Source organism: Malaclemys terrapin, chromosome 11, assembly GCF_027887155.1.
Source record: "Malaclemys terrapin pileata isolate rMalTer1 chromosome 11, rMalTer1.hap1, whole genome shotgun sequence".
Classification (NCBI taxonomy): Eukaryota; Metazoa; Chordata; order Testudines; family Emydidae; genus Malaclemys; species Malaclemys terrapin.
This window is the reverse complement of record NC_071515.1, coordinates 1,483,834-1,507,897: the sequence shown is the minus strand read 5'-3', so window position 1 is coordinate 1,507,897 and position 24,064 is coordinate 1,483,834. Positions and strand designations below refer to the sequence as shown.

The 24,064-nt window shown below is 42.7% G+C and overlaps 1 protein-coding gene across 12 annotated transcripts in view; it reads left to right on the top strand.

The window, feature by feature from the left end:
* The window catches only part of ADARB1 (adenosine deaminase RNA specific B1), a 251,304-nt gene that overhangs the window by 64,002 nt on the left and 163,238 nt on the right, over nt 1–24,064 (top strand). For 5 of the 12 annotated variants that reach the window (XM_054043494.1, XM_054043488.1, XM_054043501.1 and 2 more), the window contains exons 2-3: nt 3,690–3,726; nt 21,490–21,512. The gene's annotated coding sequence lies outside the window, so the exon portion shown is untranslated. Of the gene's footprint in view, nt 1–3,689; nt 3,727–21,489; nt 21,549–24,064 lie in introns of those variants that run through there. The other 7 variants (XM_054043498.1, XM_054043496.1, XM_054043493.1 and 4 more) reach the window with 3 other exon arrangements.

Here is a 24,064-nt window from a genome sequence, read left to right as displayed (position 1 = left end):
CAGTCTTCATTATTTGTAAAACATCCAATCTGTTTTAAAAACTTTCAGGGATGGGGATTCCGCAACCTTCCTTGGAAGCATCTTCCAGAGCTTAACTACCGATAGAGTTAGAAAGCTTTTCCTATTATCTAACCTAAATCTTCCTTGCTGGAGATTAAGCCTATTATTTCTTGTCCTACCTTCACTGGACATAGTGGACAATTGATCACTGTCCTCTTTATAACAGCTTCTCACATATTTGAAGACTGCTATCCGGTTCCCACTCAGTCTTCTTTTCTCAGGACTAAACATCCACAGATTTTTTGGCCTTTCCTTACAGGTCAGGTTTTCTAAACTTTTTATCATTTTTGTTGCTCTTCTATGGGCTCTCTCCAGTTTGTCCACATCTTTCCTAAGGTGTGGTGCCCAGCATTGGACACAGCACTCCAGGAGGGCCTCACCAATAGTGAGTAGACAATTACTCCCTGTGTCTTACATACAACACCTGTTAATACACCCCAGAATATTTGCCTTTTTTGCTTCTGCATCACATTGTTGACTTTATATTCAATTTGAGATCCATTATAACCCCCAGATCCATTTCAGCAGTACAACCGTGAAGGTAGCTCCCCCCAGTTTGTAGCTGTGCATTTGATTTTTCATTCCTAAGTGTAATAATTTGCACTTGTCTTTATTGAATTTCATGTTGATTTTAGACCAAATCTCTTATTAGTCAAGGACATTTTGAATTTTAATCCTGTCCTCCTAAGTGCTTGCAACCCCTCCTAGTTTGGTGCCATTTGCAAACTTTATAAGCATACTCTCCGTTCCATTGTCCAAGTAATTAGTGAAGGATACTGGACCCTGGACTGATTCCTCTGGGTCCTCACTAGTTTGACAGTGAACCATTGATAACTGCTCTTTGAGTATTGGGGGGAGGAATAGCTCAGTGGTTTGAGCATTGGCCTGCTAAACCCAGGGTTGTGACAGATAATGTAACACTGGTCTATTATTCCCTGGGTTCTCTTTGTTCCCCCTTTTAAAGATAAGTACTGTGTTAGCCCTTCTCTAGTGTTGTAGGACCTCCAGGATAAAGATAATTACTAATGGTTCTGAGATTGCTTCAGACTTGAATACATCTCACTTATCTAATATTTCTTTAATCTGTTCTTTCCCTCTTTTGGCTTGTGTTTCTTTCCTTGTTGTTAATATTAATTGTTTTAAGTATCTGGTCACCGTTAACATTTTCAGTGAAGACTGAAGCAAAATAGATATTAAACACCTCAGCTTTCTTAATGTCATCAGTTATTAGCTCTCCTTCCCTGCTAAGTAGAGGATCTATACGTTCATTCATCTTTCTCTTGCTTGTAATATATTTAAAGACCCTCTTCTTAATACCTTTTATGTCCTTTGAATGATTGTGAGGCAAAAACAGAGCATCCGTGTTTGTATTTGGGAGTAGCTGACCAACTTTTTTGTGGGACAACAGATAATTTTTTGCTGATCAAGCTTCCTGTCCCACTCTGCCTTTTTTGGCAAGGGATTGAGTTGCCAGAGTGTGGCATGATTTTTTTTGAAAAGTTTGAATTAAATACTTTTAATATTTTTTAAAGTTTAAAATGTATATAAAATTAAAAACATAAAGGATATTATGAAACAGTTCCAGGCATGAAATCCCTATTGCCTGATTCTGGTCCTATATATTTATGTAAGTATATATGGCGGGAAGTAACTTCTATATTTTATAAATGTCAAATTGTTTTAAATTTAGACCAGATTCTTAGCAACTGTATATCAGGTTAGCTCCACTGAAATCAAGGGAAGCTACATTAAATGACAACAGCTGAAAATATGGAATAAGTTTCTCAATATTAAAAAAGTAACATTTTCTTAAGAAAGGACACCAGAAATATGTGGCAACCCAGTATTGGAAACTATAATTTTATATAACAATCGGAACTGTCAGAAGAAAAAATATTTGTTTAAAAGCAGGGTTCCATTGAGATGTTTGAATTCAAGATAAAATATTTTCTGTGAACTAAAGACAAAAGAATCAAATATATGTGTGCAAAATCAACTGAGCTTCGTGTCTATGGGACTATTTTGGAGTGGGGGGAGGGGGCTGATGAAGGGGCATGGGATATGGTGTTTACAGCATGCTGATAAATCTAATCCAGCATCCAGTGAAGTAAATGGAAATCTTCTCACTGACTTCAGTGAATGTTAGACTTGGCCTGGTCTCCATGTCACTTCCTTCCTTGCATCATCATCTGGGCAATATCCTTAAGATATTTTGTCACTTCAACTGTGCTTGTATCTTCCAGTGATTCTGAACATCGTGAAGTGTTTTAAAAAAAATCTGATGTGAATTAACCAGACTGTGGGTTTGTCTACCTGGGGACACTCAGGAAAATTAACCCAGATTAACTTTTAAAGTGGATTAGTTAAACCACATTTAAACCCCAGTGTGGATGCTCTTATTTGGAATTTAAATGCCCTTACTTTGGTTTAGTTTAATTGACTGAATTAAAGCTAACCCAAATTAAGGCCACTTGAATTCTAAGTAAGAGTATCCACACAGGATTTTTATGTGGTTTAACTAATCCATTTTAAATTCACACCTTTCATTAATTCAGATTAATTTTCCTGAGTGTTCTCATATAGACAAGCCCTGAGTTAATGCAATATTTTAAAAAATGGCTCTTGAGTTTAACTTATTTTAAGTGATCTTCTGTAGTGCAGCATCTCCCTCCTGTGGACAAAACTAACATTAGAAATATTATTCTAGTTTATGAATAAGAAAAGAAATTAAACTTGCTTAGTAGAAAAACATTTATCCAAATACTGTAGAGGTGATGTTCAAATGTTCAAATTGTACTTCTGGAGCAATACAGAATTTCTGAATTCTTGATTGCACAGCTGTTTAACCACAAACATTACTGTGGAAATAGTTTCTATGGCTTACAGAATCATAGAAGATTAGAGTTGGAAGAGACCTGCTCAAAGCAGGACCAACTCCAGCTTGGCGATCCCCACAGCCATTTTGGAATTTGTCAATATAAACAGAAAAAATATTTTTAGGCACAGATGCAAGTATTAAGATCCAACTAGATTTTTATTCTGTATAGATGACAGCCCTGCGGGCTTCATTTTTCTAGGTTATTTTGGTGGTTAAAGTTAAATATAGCTTGCAGTTGTGTGCCATGGTGAGCCAGATTCTCTTCTGCACCCTTATGTTAGATGCAGGAGAGCATGAGTGGATCTGTTAGTCAGTTATAGCTCCCTCCTCCTCTGCCCAGCCCTGGCTGCAGGTTACAGTAACCTCAGGGGCTGCTCTAAACTGTGCCTGCTGATAGGAGTTCCCAAGAGGTTCTCCGCCAGCTGGGGATTTCCAGAGCGAATTGTGCCCCTACTGGTGCTGTTCCTAGTCCCCTCCCTGTGCCTGAGGGCTGTGTAGTAGTTGGCTCCGGTAGCTGTATCTGCTGTGCAGACTCCTTAGCTGGCAGCTTGTGGCCAGTCTCCCTCGCTTTGTGCAGCCTGAATAGAGCAAACAGGGAAGATAATCTTCCACATCAGACTGTAATTAGTGATTATGGGCCAAATCACCACCAAAGCAGCTTTGTTCCTTTATGGACAAAAAGTTGCCATTTACTAAATGGAATGTGTTTTTTCTTGGAAGAATCTAAGTGTGGTTGTTTTTTGTTTTGTAGGTTGCAGGACCAGCATGTGCTTCTAAGAGTTGAAGAGGTAAGCAGTCAATGAGCTAAAATTATTACTGAGAGGTTGTGTGGTTTCTAATTGATATACATTCAAGTTTTTTATGGAAGAAAATTTGTGTACACAGAATGAATTCTTTTGTTTTAAAAAAAAGTATTAAAAATCAAACATTTAAAACGCTTTTTTATAAATTCATTGAAGATTTAAAAGGTACAACTTTTTAATTTATAAAACCCAAAACAAATGTTTCAGTACAATAAAATCCTGAATCAGGACTGAAAATAAGAAACGTGAGCCTGAAATACCTGATATCTCTATCAAGTGAAACTGCATTTTAAAAATGTACTAGTTCATTTAGTCCTAATCCTGCAGATCAGTATTTATTTCATAAATAACTCTTATTCACACACTGACGATAATGAAATTACTTGTGAGAGCAAGGACTTCTTGTGTAAGAGAGGTGTGAAAGTTTTGGGCCCTAGTTTGGTACAGTATATTGCAGCAATTAGCATCAGTATGGTCAGTGCAAAGTATTTTGGAAGATTTAGTGGTAAACTTGTGACATAATAGATGGTTTTGGTTTTGTTTATGAACTAGAGGCCCCATCCTGCAACCTTTTCATCATAGAAATAAGACCTGTTAGCCTATTATAGTGGGTACAAATTGTACCCACCGTAGTAATATTTTAAGCCAGTTTGCATTCTAGTGACTTATTTGAATATTTTTTTGTTTAAAAAACATTCACCTTTCAGGCTGAAATTTTCTAAGCAAAGGCTGTGGCTGAAGGTGAATATTTTCATTAGCGTTTGAGAAAAATCCCATTAGCAGTTCTTCTGGTACGGGAAAATAGACAAAATACTCTTTCAATTATCCCCCACCCCAATCTGTCCTTTTTGCTGTTCTTTTAATAGATTCATAGATTCATAGATTATAGGACTGGAAGGGACCTCGAGAGGTCATCGAGTCCAGTCCCCTGCCCGCATGGCAGGACCAAATACTGTCTAGACCATCCCTGTTAGACATTTATCTAACCTACTCTTAAATATCTCCAGAGATGGAGATTCCACAACCTCCCTAGGCAATTTGTTCCAGTGTTTAACCACCCTGACAGTTAGGAACTTTTTCCTAATGTCCAACCTAGACCTCCCTTGCTGCAGTTTAAACCCATTGTTTCTGGTTCTATCCTTAGAGGCTAAGGTGAACAAGTTTTCTCCCTCCTCCTTATGACACCCTTTTAGATACCTGAAAACTGCTATCATGTCCCCTCTCAGTCTTCTCTTTTCCAAACTAAACAAACCCAATTCTTTCAGCCTTCCTTCATAGGTCATGTTCTCAAGACCTTTAATCATTCTTGTTGCTCTTCTTTGGACCCTTTCCAATTTCTCCACATCTTTTTTAAAATGCGGCGCCCAGAACTGGACACAATACTCCAGCTGAGGCCTAACCAGAGCAGAGTAGAGCGGAAGAATGACTTCTCGTGTCTTGCTCACAACACACCTGTTAATACATCCCAGAATCATGTTTGCTTTTTTTGCAACAGCATCACACTGTTGACTCATATTTAGCTTGTGGTCCACTATAACCCCTAGATCCCTTTCTGCCGTACTCCTTCCTAGACAGTCTCTTCCCATTCTGTATGTGTGAAATTGATTTTTCCTTCCTAAGTGGAGCACTTTGCATTTGTCTTTGTTAAACTTCATCCTGTTTAACTCAGACCATTTCTCCAGTTTGTCCAGATCATTTTGAATTATGACCCTGTCCTCCAAAGTAGTTGCAATCCCTCCCAGTTTGGTATCATCCGCAAACTTAATAAGCGTACTTTCTATGCCAATATCTAAGTCGTTGATGAAGATATTGAACAGAGCCGGTCCCAAAACAGACCCCTGCGGTACCCCACTCGTTACGCCTTTCCAGCAGGATTGGGAACCATTAATAACAACTCTCTGAGTACGGTTATCCAGCCAGTTATGCACCCACCTTATAGTAGCCCCATCTAAATTGTATTTGCCTAGTTTATCGATAAGAATATCATGCGAGACCGTATCAAATGCCTTACTAAAGTCTAGGTATACCACATCCACAGCTTCACCCTTATCCACAAGGCTCGTTATCCTATCAAAGAAAGCTATCAGATTGGTTTGACATGATTTGTTCTTCACAAATCCATGCTGGCTGTTCCCTATCACCTTACCACCTTCCAAGTGTTTGCAGATGATTTCCTTAATTACTTGCTCCATTATCTTCCCTGGCACAGAAGTTAAACTAACTGGTCTGTAGTTTCCTGGGTTGTTTTTATTTCCCTTTTTATAGATGGGCACTATATTTGCCCTTTTCCAGTCTTCTGGAATCTCTCCCGTCTCCCATGACTTTCCAAAGATAATAGCTAGAGGCTCAGATACCTCCTCTATTAGCTCCTTGAGTATTCTAGGATGCATTTCATCAGGCCCGGGTGACTTGCAGGCATCTAACTTTTTTAAGTGATTTTTAACTTGTTCTTTTTTTATTTTATCCGCTAAACCTACCCCCTTCCCATTAGCATTCACTATGTTAGGCATTCCTTCAGACTTCTCGGTGAAGACCGAAACAAAGAAGTCATTAAGCATCTCTGCCATTTCCAAGTTTCCTGTTACTGTTTCTCCCTCTTCACTAAGCAGTGGGCCTACCCTGTCTTTGGTCTTCCTCTTGCTTCTAATGTATCGATAAAAAGTCTTCTTGTTTCCCTTTATTCCCGTAGCTAGTTTGAGCTCATTTTGTGCCTTTGCCTTTCTAATCTTGCCCCTGCATTCCTGTGTTGTTTGCCTATATTCATCCTTTGTAATCTGTCCTAGTTTCCATTTTTTATATGACTCCTTTTTAATAGGCTTAATAGTAAGCCTCTAACCTTCAAAACCACTTAAATAGATATTAATAAGGTCCTACTCAATTTGCGATATTGTGGAAATTGCGAATCTCGCAATATTAGGCTTCGACTGCAATTTTGACAGCAGGAGTCGTGGCTATCAGCTCTGGGCAGCTAACAGCAGGAGTCCGCACTGTCAGTTTTTCCAAATTACTGCAAATAATAAGGGTCATTATTATTTTTCCGCAATTTTCCATGTCTTGCCCGCAACTCAGCTGCAATTATTTGACAATCGTCCTGCGATTCAAGTAGGCCCTTAGATATTAATTCAACTGAAATACATAAACTACCCTTATTTACACAGCAATACTTGGTTGTAGCTAGTTTATATTTTTTTCCCAAAGTAATACAATAAAATGCCAACAATACTCACCCAAAGATCCAGAATATTCTGGTTTTCTGGCTGAAATGGTATGTCATCCTTGGCTACAGCACCACACTTTAAAAATGTTGTTTTCTTGGTACCAAGCCCTACATCTCTATTTTTTCCATCTGGCAGTACATTGGGGGTCAAGAATTTGGCAGAGGTCTTTCAGAAATATTATGTTATTATGTAATTAAAGGCTGTGTTGTAATATGCAAAGACTTGTATGCAACCTTAACTTTAGCTTTCCTGACTTCTGTGTGCTTAATTTTGTAATTTTAATGCTTTAACATAATTTTTAAAATAGAATCCTGTCAGTGGTGTTAATTATATGCAATGTGATTGTGTTAACTGTCCTTTTTAATTATATATATTTTTACCTTCCCTTTAAGAGCCAATTTAGCTAGAAGCACTCTTTTCAGATTAAGGTTTTTTTGAACATATTAGTATAGAAATAAGTTTAAGACATTTGGGGGAAAAATACAATTTTAGAGCTTTTTTCACTCATTGGAGCATTACAACTGAAATACAGTTGTGTACGTAGTCTGTAACATTAGAGGGTGCTGTTGGATTGCACTTCTCTATTTCAGGATTTTAACAAAACATGCTCTGTAGTCTATCATTTACAGTACTAAATTAGTGGTTTTACTGTAAAGTTCAGGTATTCTAGATTAGTGACATGAGAATTTGTTTTACAGTGCAAATCTTATTTGGCCTATTACAATGTTTAGCAATTGTACTAACTTACTGTAGTAAAACTGCATAAATCTGGAGTCAAGTGAGCTGGCTGACTAGAATAGCTGGAAGGTTGGTGCTGGTGTAGTGTAATGAAACATATGAAACCATTTTCCTTTTTTCTGTTGTGGAAAAGGGATGGAACACTTGGTTAAATCACTCAGTCTTGGAAAAAAAAGGGTCCTTTGACAGTGGTTATTATCGTATTTATCCCATTATCGTAGTTGGTTTAACTTTGGTGGGAATGAGTAGAAGCAAGATAGTAGTGGCTGAACATGCAAGTGAGAGTGAAACTTAGATATCAATTTTACTGATTTGTGGAGATATGTTACATATGTGCTCAATCAAACGGGAAGTGATATCCTTTTGCTACATAAATTTCCAATTCTATCTTGATATTGCATCTAATTCTCTTTTCTGATTTAGTGGTTCCGTACCTTAGTTGAGAAAATAAGTGTTTGAGTCTTGAGAATTATCAGAATATAAAATTTGAACCCAACCTCCTCAGAATTAAATCTTTCCAGGTGACTGTAGGAAGCATCCAGTAATTTCATACCTCTAATCTTCCCACTGATTTCAATATTTATCTTTCCATCATTCTGTCTACTCTCACCTTCATTGTGAAAATTGAAGTTATTGAGGATTGCGTTCTATCTAGTATTCTAGCTTCCTGCATTCATTTTCTTGTTTGATCTTCAGCCCTAGATCTGTTTTCCCACTCATCTCTGATCCTTTCATAATCAAATACCCTCTTTATGACCATCAAATCTTCTTTAACCGCCCACTCACCACTGAAGGGGGTTCCCTTTCCATCTCGTTTTTCTTCAATTCCTGGTCCTACTCATCATCTTCTCTTTTGTTACCTAGTTGCTGATATGTTAGTCCATTGTGGTGCACTGTCAGCCACTTAATATGTGATTCCTGAGCAGTTAGCTCACTTGTTCTTTGTTCCTTGATGGTTAAAACGCCTCAGATCTCTGGGATTTCTCTGAGGGGGTTAGCTTGGAGAAGTAGCTGCTTCCATTTTGGGATTAACCATTTTCCATTGCTGGGATGCACCTGCATGTCCCCATCCTGGGTCCCATACTTGAGCACTTTTCTATTGGGCTTCCTCCCAGAACCAGACCTACTGTCCCCATACTGCTCTGCCAGACAGCTTGTGGCCCAGTGGCCTTTTGGCTTCTTATCCACTGCCCACATTTTAAAGTCATGGAAACACAGACCATAAAATTCTTACAACACAACCATTTCATACAACCCCTCTAAAGTAGTGATTCGCTACTTTTGCCCCATTTGTGGAGGTAGTCCCCAAGTCCATATAGAATCGTAGAACTGGAAGGGGTCTCAAGAGGTCATCTAGTCCAGTCCCCTGCACTCATGGCAGGACTAAGTATTATCTAGACCATCCCTGACAGGTATTTGTCTAATCTGCTCTTAAAACCTCCAATGATGGAGATTCCACAACCTCCCTGGGCAATTTATTCCAGGGCTTATCCACCCTGACAGGAAGTTTTTCCTAATGTCCAACCTAAACTGCCCTTGCTGCAATGTAAGCCCATTGCTTCTTGTCCTATTGTCAGAGGTTAACAAAAACAATTTATCTCCATCCTCCTTTTAACAGCCTTTTATGTACTTGAAAACTGTTATCATGTCCCCTCTCAGTCTTCTCTTCTCCAGACTAAACAAACCCAATTTTTTCAGTCTTCTCTCATAGGTCATGTTTTCTTAGACCTTTCATCATCTTTCCATCTTCTCTGGACTTCCTCCAATTTGTCCACATTTTTCCTGAAATGTGGTGCCCAGAACTGGATCCAATTAGCACAGAGTCGAGTGGAAGAACTACTTCTCGTGTCTTAGAATCATAGAATATCAGGGTTGGAAGGTATTGAAATTAAGATGACTGGTCTGTAATTCCCCAGGTTGTCTTTATTTCCCTTTTTATAGATGGGCACTATATTTGCCCTTTTCCAGTCCTCTGGAATCTCTCCTGTCTTCCATGACTTTTCAAAGATTATCACTAATGGCTCAGATATCTCCTCAGTCAGCTCCTTGAGTATTCTAGGATGTATTTCATCAGGCCCTGGTGACTTGAAAACATCTAACTTTTCTAAGTAATTTTTAACCTGTTCTTTCCCTATTTTAGTCTCTGATCCTACCTCATTTTCTCTGGCATTCACTATGTTAGATGTCCAATCATTACTAACCTTTTTGGTGAAACAAAAAAGTCATTGAGCACTTCTGCCATTTTCACATTTTCTGTTGTTATTTCTCTTCCCCTCTCCCCCATTGAGTAACGGGCCTACCCCGTCGTTGGTCTTCCTCTTGCTTCTAATGTGTTTGTAGAATGTTTTCTTGTTACTTTTTATGTCTCTAGCTAGTTTAATAGCGTTTTGTGCCTCAGCCTTTCTAATTTTGCCCCTACATATTTGTGTTATTTGTTTATATTCATCCTTTGTAATTTGACCTGCTTTCCACTTTCTATAGGACTCTCTTTTGAGTTTCAGATCATTGAAGATTTCCTGTTTAAGCCAGGGTGGTCTCTTGCCATATAACTTTCCTACACATTGGGATAGTTTGCTCTTGTGCTCTTAATAATGTCTCTTTGAAAAACTGCCCACTCTCTTGAACTGTTTCTCCCCTTAGACTTGTTTCCCATGGGATCTTACCTACCAACTCCCTGAGTTTGCTAAAGTTTGTCTTTTTGAAATCCATTATCTTTATTATGATGTTTTCCCTCGTACCATTCCTTAGAATCATGAATGTTACCATTTCATGATCACTTTCACCCAAGCTGCCTTCCACTTTCAAATTCTCAACCAGTTCTTCCCTATTTTTCAAAATCAAATCTAGATATAAATCATCCTCTTATTCTTCTGAACATCTCCCCCTTCAAAAAGCCCCCCCCCCTTTTTAAGCCTCTGGAGTCAGTTAACATTTAAGGAACAAGGCCATTTTATATTGGCACATATTAAATTGATTGAAAACTGGTTAACTGATAAGTCTGCTAGTGTAATTGTAAATGGGGAAACATCACTGAGCGGAATGTTTGTAATGAGGTCCTACAGGGACTGGTTCTTGGCCCTACGCCATTCAATATTTTTGTCAGTATATGGAGGAAAACATGAAATTGTTTTTGATAGTTTGCAGATGACACAGATTGAGCAGTGGTCAGCATGAAGAGAACAAGTCACCTATAGAGTGGGTGCAATATGCATTTCAGTTTGGCCAAATGTAAGATAATATATAACAAAACAAAATGTAGACCATACTTACAGGATGGGAGATTATATCCTGGAAAGCAGTGACTATGAAAAACCATGGAGTCATAGTGGATAATCAGCTGAACGTGAGCTCGCAGAATGATGATGTGGCTAAAAGGGCTTGTGGGATTTGTCTGGCTATACCGGAAGAAGGATAGGCTGGATATGGTTTAATTAGGCTCCACCTTTATTATTAGATGTCTGGGACTACTTGGCAGATAAAAGTGTACAGGACAGGTAACTCCATCATTTCAAAATCGACCTGGAGGATTCCGTCAGCTCCCCCGCCCTCAGCCAACCTGCTGCTAGGACCTTGCCATCTCCCCACTCCCTTGAATGAGAGTTGAGGTCGCGTATAAAGGTGCCAGTCATAGGCACCCTAAACCCCCCGTGTTCTGCTCCTTTAACAAATACCTCATTTAAATCCTTTACCAAACCATTTGTCTGATCACTGTATCCCCTCCTTATGGAGTATCTGCACAGGACATCCACCCCACATTTACACAATGAGTTGTGATATCATAGCCTAACTCCTGTTCCCTACTCACCCTAACAAAGCCCTCACCCTTCAACCTGCTGCGGGGAACGTGAAAACCACCCCAAGTCCCCCTTAGCCAGTCTGGTGGTGAGGGAAAAATTCCTTCCCAGCCTCCGTGAGAAAGGAGCAGCTTGTAGAATGCCCACAGTGGGGCCTGACCAAATCTGATATTTTGCTATCTCTAAGGGTGGGAGGGTGGGTGCTGCTCTGCTTGATTTGGGGAAAAGGGGGCTTCTCCTAACTGCCTTGTCCTTTATCAGCTCCCTTCCCTTCCAGTCCCTGGGGGATGAGACAGCATCACCATGCTGATCCTCTCTGCTTCTGCAGCAGTGTCCACCCCTCTCTATTCCACTCGCCACCCTAAAGCAGTATAACCCTTCCCCTAGCAAGCCAGACAAGGGCATGTCTGCTTAAGGTGCAGTGCAGTCACTTTGGTTGTGTATGTGGGGTGGAGGGGGAGATAGACATTGATCTCTCACTGCATTTGAGAAGGCTTGTGACTTGAATCAGGTTTTCTCTGCAGATCAACTCCATTTTCAAGGAATATTGAATAGGAGTAAGGAGGATTTATTATCTCTGTTTTGTACTGGTCTGACCACTACTGGAATACTGTGTTCAGTTCTGGTGTTCTCAATTCAAAAAGGATGTTCAAATATTGGCAAAGGTCCAGAGAATAGCCACAAGAAAGATCAAAGGAAAGAAAAAAATATCCTATAGTGAGAGATTCCAGGAGCTCGATTTACTTATCTTGTCAAAGAGAAGATTAAGGGGTGACTTGATCATAGTCTAGATGTATCTATGCAAGTACCAGAAATGTGATGACTGTCTTCAGTCTAGCACAGTGGTTTTCAACTTTTCTTCATTTGTGGACCCCTAAAACATTTTGAATGAAGGTGCGAACCCCTTTGAAAATCTTAGGCATTGTCTGCGGATCCCAGGGTTCCACGGCCCACAGGTTGAAAACCACTGTTCTATGGTAACAACAACCTTCCACGGGCCCCTGACACATAGTCTGCAGGCCCTCAAGGGTCCGTGGACCACAGGTTGAAAGCCACTGGTCTAGTGGACAAAGGTATAACAAGATCCAATGGTGGGAAGTAGAAACAGGGCAAATTCAGACTGGAAATAACGTGCAAATTTTTAACAGTGAGGGGAATTAACCACTGGAATGAATTACCAAGGGTTGTGGTGGAATCTCCATCACTTGCAGTTTCAAAATCAATATTGGATTTTTTTTCTAAATGAGATTCTCCAGTTCAAACAGGAATTAATTCAGGGATGTCCTACAGCCTATGTTATGCAGGAAGTTAGACTAGATGACTGCAGTGGCCCATTTTAGCCTTAAAATCTATGAATAAAATCTATATTAGAATCATAGAATATTAGGGTTGGAAGAAACCTCAGGAGGTCATCTAGCCCAGTCCCTTTCTCAAAGCAGGATCAACACCAACTAAATCATCCCAGCCAAGGCTTTGTCAAGCCAGGCTTTAAAAACCTCTAAGGATGGAGATTCCACCACCTCCCTAGGTAACCCATTCTAGTGCTTCACCACCCTCCTAGTGAAATAGTGTTTCCTAATATTCAACCTAGACCTCCTCCACTGCAACTTGAAACCATTGCTTCTTGTTCTGTCTTCTGCCACCACTGAGAACAGCATATTGCTCATAATTCCCACAGTCTGTACCTTCCATTTGGTTATAGGCCCCTGTGGTTTTTCCTACCAGTAATGGGATTAGAAGAGGGAGCCAATCTGCAAAGAAAATCTGATTCAAATGAAAAGCCTTCTCAAAGCCACCTCTTATCAAAGGTGATGTGATGGGCTTTAATACCCTCCTTCCTTAAAATGGGACATCAATTTAGCACCTGTGCTCCCTGTGGAGTTGGCATTCTGTGTTCCATCCCCAGTTATTGGGCCACCCAATCTCTGGCTTCTTTGGCTCCAAGTTCAGTTCATGCTGGCACTCCTCATGCTTTCACTGCTTCTCCTGCTCCACTCTCTCTCCTGCTCCTGGTCTGCTAACCTGTTTCTCAGGTGCAACTTTTCTTTCTCAAACTGCAGCTTTTTCTGCTCCAGCTTTGGCTTCTGCCACTACAGATTTTGCTAATTTTGGGGAACCAGGCCCGGATGTGGAGGTCAGTCTTTCCTCTGGTTGCGGTTTACACTCTTATCATCCTTCCTGCCTCCCTCTGGTCAATGTCTTTAGGCAAGGCAGAGTCACTCCTGGCTTCTCTTCTCTCCAGCCTGGTCTGCTTCCACATGCTGATGAAATGGCACTTTCCTTTCAAAATAGCCTGTCTAATTTTTGTTTATGCGCTTTGGCTAGGGTTGAGGTGTGCTCCAGCTCCATGTGCGCCTCCATCAGCTTCTGTGTAGAGTCCATTGTCCCAAGGAATTGCAATGGTCGTTGAGCCATTCGAAGGCAATGGCACTGCTAGGAGAACACTGAGTGTTCCAGTAGAAAACAGTCATTCATTGTTGATGGTCCTTGATAGCTATGTCATTGTTGAACTCTTCAAGGTGTCCCATCCCCTACCCTGAGCACACAACATCCAGAATAGACCCTGTCAAGATTTGACTGGCTTTCAACACCACCTGGATGTCTTAACCTAAGATGGAGGTTACAGTGCAAGGTGAAGGGTGTAATTGAAAATGGCATTCACCAAACAGTTTGTGACAGACATAACCCACAATCTGTTACAGACTGTTTCCCTGAGGTCAGTGGATTTGGACTGTTTTGGACAAAGGAGAATGTGGAATGAATTTCAGTGTTCAGGTCCCAAAGAGAATGGCCTGCCAGCACCTCTCTCCTAAACTGTAGGAGATTGAACACCTGTACTAAAGCTAACTGCCACAGTGTTGCAGCAGCGGAGAGAGGCAGTCTGTGTTAGGCAGATTCCAAGCCATTTAAGGTTTTATAAGTAAAAGGACCTAAACTCTACCTGAAAAACAATAGTCAGCAAGGTGAGCTCTGGGTTGTTTTTCTCACCTAAGAAGAAAGTAATTCAGAAACTGCCAGAATGCACATAGAACAGTCAATTGTCAAGGGACCCAAGTCAGTCCCTTATTAAGATAACTGTTCTGGCAAACTTTCATGTGTTGTCAGCTCTGTACGGGAGGGAGGGGGGGTGGGGCAATGAAATCTGGGTGGTGAACTAGGGAAAAAGTGAGGGTGGTCTAGTGGACTGGACACTGGACTGGGATTTGGGGGACCTGGATTCTACTTCTAGCTCGGTCACTGACGTGCTGTGTGAACTTACACAAGTTACTTTACCACTCTGTAAAAAGAAGAACAGGAGTACTTGTGGCACCTTAGAGACTAACAAATTTATTAGAGCATAAGCTTTCGTGGACTACAGCCCACTTCTTCGGATACAGACTAACACGGCTGTTACTCTGAAACTTTACCACTCTGTGGTTCTTTTCTCCTCCCAGGCTTTGTCTTGTCTCAGTTGGGACCTTGAGGTGCTACTGTAACACAAATAGATAAGGGGAAGTAATGAGAGAGGATGGGAAGAGATCTGGGAAAACTGATAGAGAAGAGGAGACAGGTCTAATAGGAGGGATTATTTGACATGCATGTAAGAGGATTGTGTAGTCAGCCTTTATCAATATCAGTATTTGACCCCATCCTGATTATCTGTGTGTTTTGTCATTCTCTGCTCTTCTGCGTACTAACCCACATGCCTTGTTTATGATGTGTGTAATTGCCAATCCAGGGAAGAGAGAAGTAAACTGGATGATATAGGACTATATAAACCTCATTAATGCTATAAGACAAAGAGCTGGCTGAGTGTTTAAATCCTTCTGTCCTGAGGCATTTGTCATTCTCTTTAGGTGACATGCTTAGCTAGTGGTCTCTAAGAAGCTTGAGGACCTCTCACGAGCCAGGCAATACTCCGGCTGTGAAGCATAGCTGTCATTCCAACCTGCTCCCCAACTATTCCCCCCCCATTCTAGAGTTGCGCCTAAAATCAATGCATGGCACTACTGTGGGGTCAGGGTTCTCCACTTATCTGTGTTTCAAGTCTGTACTTCAAATACTGTGTTAAGTTTAGTAAAACAAATTCATATTTTTCAAACAATACCTGCGGAAATATTGTGGAACCGTAGCTCTAGCACCTCCTATTCTATTTGATATCACGGAAGTTTTACACATTCTGCTTTGGCCCCAGAGGCACCCTACCAAATTTCAGCCCCAAAAGAATTTATTTGAATATTTGAGAAAGTGTGAACAAAGAGGTTTCTAATGGTAACTGAGATAAAAACTTAATTTACCTTATGTAATGGCATAAGCAAAAATAAAACTTTTTTGTCTAACTGGAAACTGGAGATAAGAAAATGTTGTATAAGTACTTTCATTGGAATTTAGAAACTTGATGTATACTGTTAAGCAAAACAAACAGAGTTTAATTTATGTTATGTACTTAATGTTTAAACGGAAGTTAAGTTAATCTTAGTATAAAGTGACATCTGAAGCAGTAAATCTTATGTATCTTATTACAAATCTCTTGATCTTGTGAGCTGTACATAAGGCCTGTTCTTCTTCGAGTGCTTGCTCATGTCGATTCCAATTTGGTGTGTGCACACCGTGTGCACAGTCATTGGAAGGTTTTACCCCAGCGCCCTCGTCAGGTCGGCTGTGGAGCCCCCTAGAGTGATGCTTTCATGGCGGTGAATATAGGGCCCTACCAACCCACTGCCTCTTCAGTTCCTTCTCACCGCCAGTGATGGTCATTGGAACTGTGGTCGCTTGCCTTAGCAAGTGCTTCCCCTAGTGATTGTAATTGAGCTTTCTGTAAATAGTTTAGTTAGTGTAAGTTACTTAGTTAGTTAGCTAGGAGTGGGGGGCCTTCCTCCACCCCAATTTGTCTCCCCTCATGGGGTTTGGAGCATGCCTTGATTCCAAAGGTTTAAAGCCTGCGGAACCTGCCACAAGCCCATGGTAATGGGCGATTCCCCACGACTCTTGCCTCAAGTGTCTGGGGGAGGTGCATCAAACAGATCGGTGCAAGATCTGTAAAGGGTTCCACCCACAGACCAAAAAAACTGGGACTTCAGGCTGAAGCAGATCCTGATGGAAGCAGCCTTCCGTCCCCAGATGGCTCCGGGCTGGCAGGAGCTGGCACCGAGCACCTCTGTGCAGAGCTCTCCGGCCTCCGTTCGAGAAACAGGGCTGAGGAAGGACTCTGGCCATAGAGATCCTCAGCACCGACACTCCCCACTGCTGAAGCATGCGTAGACAGCATGGCATTGCTCACATTATCTGCCGCTGCATAAGTGGCACAAGAAGGCGGACAGAGGGTGTTTTTCCCACATCTAGAGCGGCTGGGTTGGACAGCGCCACAGGGGTGCGGCCCATGCACGGGCACACGGCGCCGGTCTTGTAGGAATCGGCTCCATCGACTTTGGACCCACCAGGGGGTCTGTCGAGTCCAGTGCCATTGGACTCCCCTGCTAGAGAGTGCCAGGTGGAAACGCTGGAACTGCCTTCCACCCCAGATACGTTTGAAGCGGCCAGGGACTTGATTGCCATGATGGCTCCACAGTCCCGTCAGCAGGGATAAACCTCTGGTGCTGCAATGCGCAGCACCGTCCAGAGGAAAGCCTGCAGTTATGAGATGCTGCTCCCCATCCCCGCGGCACCGTCCCTGCGGCATCGTTCCCCGACACCACCCTACCGGCACCTTTCCCCGTGGCAGTGTTCTCCAGCACTGTCTCGCTCGGCACCACCGTGGTCTTCATGCTCTATGTCCCAGTCATCGGACTCAGAGATGGAGTCCTACTATTTGCAGCGCAGCCAGCACTGATCAGACCGGCGCAGACACAGGCAGGATGCAAGGAGGGTGCCGTGGCAGGTGCAGTGGCAGGGGCCCGTGCAATGGCCATTCTGGATCCCGATGAGCCTACCATCAGGTCCAGGGCACGCACTCCAGGGTTTCCCAGTTTGAGGTATAGGAAGGACATGTGCCCCTGCCAGCCAGGAACCATCCCACTCCTCGGGGCTCTGAAACTGCTTTGGTGAATGGCATGGAGCCATGTTCAGGTCCTGGGTCCACGACCGGCACCGAGGCCATAGTCAGCACCAAGAAGCACAGCACCAAGCAGGATGAGTCCAGGGAGTGGAGGGCCAAGAGGGCCTGGTACTACCTCTAGCTTCGTTGTTGTCCTCATTGGACGAAGCAGTAGCGGGGTCTTCATCCTCCGGGCTACCCCCGATCGATAGTAGAGCGCATCAAGCACAGGCGCCGACTTTCCAAAGTGCCAGGGGGTGTTTAAACCCCTGGCTCTGCCACGGGCTCTGCCCCCACTCCACCCCTTCCCCCAAGGCCCCACCCCACCTCTTCCTGTCCCCCCTCCACTCCTGCCCACCTCTTTCCTCTGTTCCCCTCCACTAATCCCCAAAGCCAAAGGGCGTCTCAGACTCATCCTCTATCTGCGAGGTCTCAACAGATTCATAAAGAAGTTGAGGTTCCGCATAGTCTCTCTAAATGCAATCATTTTGCCTCTGGATCTGGGGGACTGATCCCTGACCTCGACCTCAAGAATGCGTACTTCCACATCTCTAATTCCAGCCCACAGATGTTTTCTCAGGTTTGTGGTCAACCACAACCAGTACCAATTTACGGTCCTCTCTTTTGGTCTGTCAGCGGCCCCTCAAGTGTTTAGCAAATGCATCGCAGGTGCAGGTATTTCCATATCTCGGCGACTGGCTGCTCAGGGGCTGATCAAGGAAGCAAGTGGAGCTCCATGTCAGTTTGGTAAGATCTACCTTTGACAGGCTGGGTCTTCTTCTCAACGAGTACAAGTCAACTCTAGCCCCTGCGCAGAGGATAGAGCTTATTGGAACAGTGCTAGACCTGGGTCAAAATGACAGACAGACATACAACAAAGCTTCAAGCAGTACCCCACCACCACAGCGAGGAATTGCTTGAAGCTCCTTGGTCACATGGCAGCGCGTATGTATGTGGTACAGCGCGTGAGGTTGAGGCTCAGACCACTCCAGACCTGGCTGGCATCAGCCTGTCAGCCAGGGTGCAACAGTTTGGACAAGGTGGTCACCATCCCAGTGTCAGTTCTTGAATCTTTCCACTGGTGGCTCAACCCAGAGAAGGTATGCGTGGGAGTCCCCTTTGCCAAGGCCCAGCCCACCCTGTCCCTGGTGACAGATTCGTCAGCATTGGGGTGGGGTGCTCACCTGGGAGACCTTCAGACCCAAGGTTTCTGGTCACAAGACAAGCTCTCACTCCCCATCAATGTCAAGGAGCTGAGAGCAGTCCGCCTGGCATTCCAGACCTTCCAGGCCCACTTGCAAGGGAAATGTGCAGAGGGACTTCTGCATAGCCCATTCAATTCACCTGGAAGCATCCTACCTCCCAGGTTCTCGGAACGAGTTGGCGGACTATCTCAGCAGATCCTTTCACAATCATGAGTGGTCTATTCGCCCGGATGTGGTGAACAACATTTTCCAAAGTTGGGGAGTTCCCCAAATCGACTTATTCGCCACAAAGAGCAACAGAAAATGCCTCCAGTTCTGTTCCTTCCAGAATCATAGTCTGGGCTCCGTTGTGGACGTGTTCCTTCTCCCTTCCCGCCATTTCCATTCATCCACAAGGTTCTGCTCAAGGTCTGCAGGGAAAGGGCTGCGGTCATTCTGATAGCCCCAGCCTGGCCCCGCCAGCACTGGTATGCCATGCTTTTGGAGCTATTGGTGAACACCCCAATCTCATTGCCCCTGCTTCCATAACTGATCACCCAAGAGCACGGCCGCCTCCATCATCCCAGCCTCGACTCTCTTCACCTCACTGCTTGCAAGTTTCATGGTTAATACCAACGGAGCTAATGTGCTCTGAGACCGTTAGGGAGGTCGTACTTGGCAGTAGGAAACCCTCCACCAGGGCCACCTACCTAGCCAAGTGGAAAAGATTCTCAACATGGTGTTCTCAAGTTCACACACTCCTGATGCAGGCACCTATACCTTTCATCTTAGATTACCTACTACATTTGAAATAGAAGAGCCTCTTGGTATCATCTCTCAAGGTCCATCTGGCAGTCATTTTGGCATTCCATCTGGGAGCGGCCGGCCGTTCAGTCTTCACCAACCTGATGGTCAGTCGTTTTCTGAAGGGTCTTGTCAGACTATACCTGCAGGTTAGACAACCGATCCCGATTTGGGACTGTAATATGTTCCTGTCCAGACTAATGCCTCCCCTCCCCCCACTCCTACCCCAAGACCCTACTGACTTCTTCATTGCTCCACCTATCATGGCAGGTGGCATTCCTGGTCGCCATAACAGCAGCCAGGAGAGTGTCTGAGCTTAGGGCCCTAACCCCCAACCCTCCTTATACCGTTTTTTATAAGGACGAGGTGCAAATTAGGCCTCATTCAGCCTTCCTTCCAAAGGTTGTCTTCAATTCCATGCACATTTTTCTACCGGTCTTTTACCATAAGCCTCACAAGGATAGTCGGGAACAAAGACTACACTCCTTGGACGTTTGATGACCACTGGTCTTTTACATTGAATGCACGAAGACGTTCTGTAAGCCGAACCAGTTGTTTGTGGTGGTTGCAGATAGAATGAAAAGCCTCCTGGTGTCAACACAGAGAATTTCATTGTGGATCACGTCATTTATCCGAGCATGCTACGATCTTGCAAAAGTACCGGCCTCTGCACTAACAGCATATTCCACAAGAGCGCAGGCCTCCTTGGCAGCGTTCCTGGTCCAGGTACTGATTCAGAAGATCTGCAGGGCTGTGACATAGTCCTCGGTACACTCTTTCACCTCTCACTATGCTATTACCCAGCCTGCCAGGGACGATGCGGTATTCAGCAGAGTGGTGCTCCAATCTGTAATTCGACCCCACCTCCTAGTTAGGGCTTGGGAATCACCTAATTGGAATTGACATGAGCAAGCACTTGAAGAAGAAAAAATGGTTACTCACCTTCTCGTAACTGTTGTTCCTCAAGATGTGTTGCTCATGTCCATTCCAAGGTCCACCCACCTTCCCCTCTGTCGGAGTAGCCAGCAAGAAGGAACTGAAGAGGTGGCAGGTTGGCAGGGTCCTATATTCGCTGCCATGAGGGCAGCACTCCAAGGGGCTCCACAGCCAACCCGACGGGTGCTGCTAGGGGAAAAACCTTTCGATGACTGTGCATGCAGTGTGCACACACCTAATTGGAATGGACATAGGCAACACATCTCGAAGAACAACAGTTACGAGAAGGTGAGTGGTTTTTTTTTCCTCACCTTCTCCTAAGCCAAAATGAGGCAATGTAAATGTACCCCGGAGACAGGTGGTAGTAAAGATACACCGTTAAGGAAATAACCTAAATTATGGGAACTCTTTTGAGAAATGGTTCTGAAATAAATTAACACACAACAAGAGAGCTGATGAACCATTAGATGTAATCTGCTGTTCATGGCAGACAAATTTAACATAATTAGGGTACTGTTTGCTTTGCCATGCTGATAGATTTTTAAATTACTCAGACTTTCAATAAAGGAAAAAAAATATGGCATTTATATTGGGAAGATTTACTGTGTGTTCTTCCTCCTCAAATAATGCAGGTCAATAAAGGACCAGGTTGTCAGTTGGGGAAGCCAATGGAGTGATGTCGATTTACACCTATTGAGACTCCGGCCCAACATATACATTTATGGGTTAGGGAAGAAAATACAGTGAGCCATATTCTGATCTTAGTTACACTCGTGTAAATCCAGACTAACGTCAGTGTTACTGCAAATGATGTAAGAATCTAACCCAATACATCTTGATACTGACAAGGATTGTAATATATGTCCTTGCTGCTGCTGCTTAGCATATGTGCAACATGCCTCAGGTGCCCATGATCAGGATTCATCACCGAATTTGGTCCGCTGGTTGGATCATTAGCTTTCCCGGCACTGGCTGGGTACTGATGCGGAGATGCTGATCCATGCCCCGCTGTGTTTTTGCTTGAATAACATCTCCTTTTCTTTTTTGCTTTTCTTTCATAGATCTCAAAGCGCTTTACAAAGAGGTCAGTAATATTATCCCTATTTTACAGATGGCAAAAGTGAGTATTCTAGTACTTTACCATAAGATTAGTATTAAATATAGGTACAGTATTCCTTTTTTCTAAACTTATTACTGCTTTTCATAAAGAGGATTTTTAGTGTAGTTTTCAGTTTTATTTTTTTATTCAAGCAGTACAAGTTTTACAAACAATCTGTTACTGAGGAGAACAATTGCAGTTGCACCTGAAGACACAGGGCAGAAGAATCTTTTTATATATAATATATATATATGAACTTTTTTCAACAATGGGTAACAATAGTAACATATTCAAAGTTTTCTTTTTACTAATACAGTACATGCCCTCAGTAGTAGCTACTGATCTGGATGTAAGACTGTCTTGTAAGTGATATGAGTGAGAGAAGTATAATGTTGAAATTGAGTAATTGACAACTTGAGTGAAAAAAATTATTCTTGTGCTAGAAGAGCTCTCTAGAAGAGAGCAGCTATTAAATATAAATCATTCAATTTTGGGCAAAGGGTGATTTACAAAATATTTTCCTGTATCAGTTCCTTTATGGTCACTATCCCCGTTTAATGAAATCTTCTGTTGAGGGGGAGAAAAACTGGCCTCACTAAGTATAAGGTTAAGGCATTGGAATGGGACCTACAAGACTTGGACTAATTTCTGAATCTGTGTTTAGACTCTCTGTGTGACCTTGGGCAAGTCGTTTACTGTGTCTTTCAGTTTCCATCTATAATATGGGGATATTACTTCCTGTGTTTTGTGTGTTAGACTGTGAACTCATCGGAGTAGGGACTGTCTCTTACCATGTGTCTTTCAGCGCCTTGTGAAAAGCAGCTAGATGGTGCTACTATAAAGCAAATGAGAGCAAACTCTGTTATCTGTATGCCACTCTCTGCTAATTGAGATTCAACCTCATAGGAGAAGATTTTCTTCTATGATGCAACTTTACTCAATTTCCAGCCTGTTAGGTTGAGCAGATTTATGGGGGTATTTGGCCCTGGATCCTGGGAGAAAGGAGTAGGGATCTTGGCAGAAATCAAGGTTTTATATTTTGCTAGTTCTGTGATGTCCAAGAACCAGCTTCAGAAGAGGATGGCTGGGGAACATTAACCCAATTTTGGCTCCCAATTTCAGGTAAAAGTTTGAGGGGCTGAAGACAGGTCAAGGGGTGGGGTGGGATGTGTGTGTCAAAATGAAAATGAGAACCTCCCAGTGTAAAATACAAGTATTGCGATGAGGATACGCATTCTTCAGGAAAGATGTCCTGCTGAAAGTACTGGAAGATGGATCTGGAAGTTTCGATACAGAATTTCTTCCTTAGGATCAACTTGGCTGGGCAGTGCAGGTATAGGACAGGATATAACTCACCTGTCCAGTTTTGGATGTGGACATACCATGAGGAAAACACCTAGTCCCATTTTTGAGAAGGAATAGGCAGGTTGATTTGAGAAGCACCAAGATGTCTGATCTGGAGGGCAGAGGGCTTATTGGGATCACTGGGCTAAAGGATAGGATGGAAACTTAAGGGATGAGAACCCAGGAGAAACACTATTGAGAATTCAAGAAACCACCTCTTGCACCAGGAAGTTGAGGGTTCAAGGCCACATTTCTACAGAATAGAGAAGGAGGCCGCTGTGTGGTGGCAGTTTGTCTAAGGGCAGAAGAGGCAGTTGTTTGGGTTCAGTACATTTGCTTAGAAATAAAGGCAAAAGGGGTTGTATGGGAGTAACCTTGTTGGTGGGCTCTGAATTGGCTACACGAGGAAGAAAGTAAGCAAAAATCAGTGGTGGCATTATTAGGGTCCATGGGAAGGTCCCCAAGAGATGGGAGACCCTTTTCTGAGAAGCACAGCAAGAAGAGGCAGAGGGCTGCCTTACCACAGTTAACTATGTGTCTTGACAGTTTTATTGCCTGTTTCTTAATCAGTTTGGTTTTTCCCTAGTTAGGTATCTTACTTTTTTTCTGATTGAGTGCACGATCTAAAAAATAAAAAGGAGTCATATAAAAAATGGAAACTAGGACAGATTACAAAGGATGAATATAGGCAAACAACACAGGAATGCAGGGGCAAGATTAGAAAGGCAAAGGCACAAAATGAGCTCAAACTAGCTACGGGAATAAAAGGAAACAAGAAGACTTTTTATCAATACATTAGAAGCAAGAGGAAGACCAAAGACAGGGTAGGCCCACTGCTTAGTGAAGAGGGAGAAACAGTAACAGGAAACTTGGAAATGGCAGAGATGCTTAATGACTTCTTTGTTTCGGTCTTCACCGAGAAGTCTGAAGGAATGCCTAACATAGTGAATGCTAATGGGAAGGGGGTAGGTTTAGCGGATAAAATAAAAAAAGAACAAGTTAAAAATCACTTAGAAAAGTTAGATGCCTGCAAGTCACCCGGGCCTGATGAAATGCATCCTAGAATACTCAAGGAGCTAATAGAGGAGGTATCTGAGCCTCTAGCTATTATCTTTGGAAAGTCATGGGAGACGGGAGAGATTCCAGAAGACTGGAAAAGGGCAAATATAGTGCCCATCTATAAAAAGGGAACT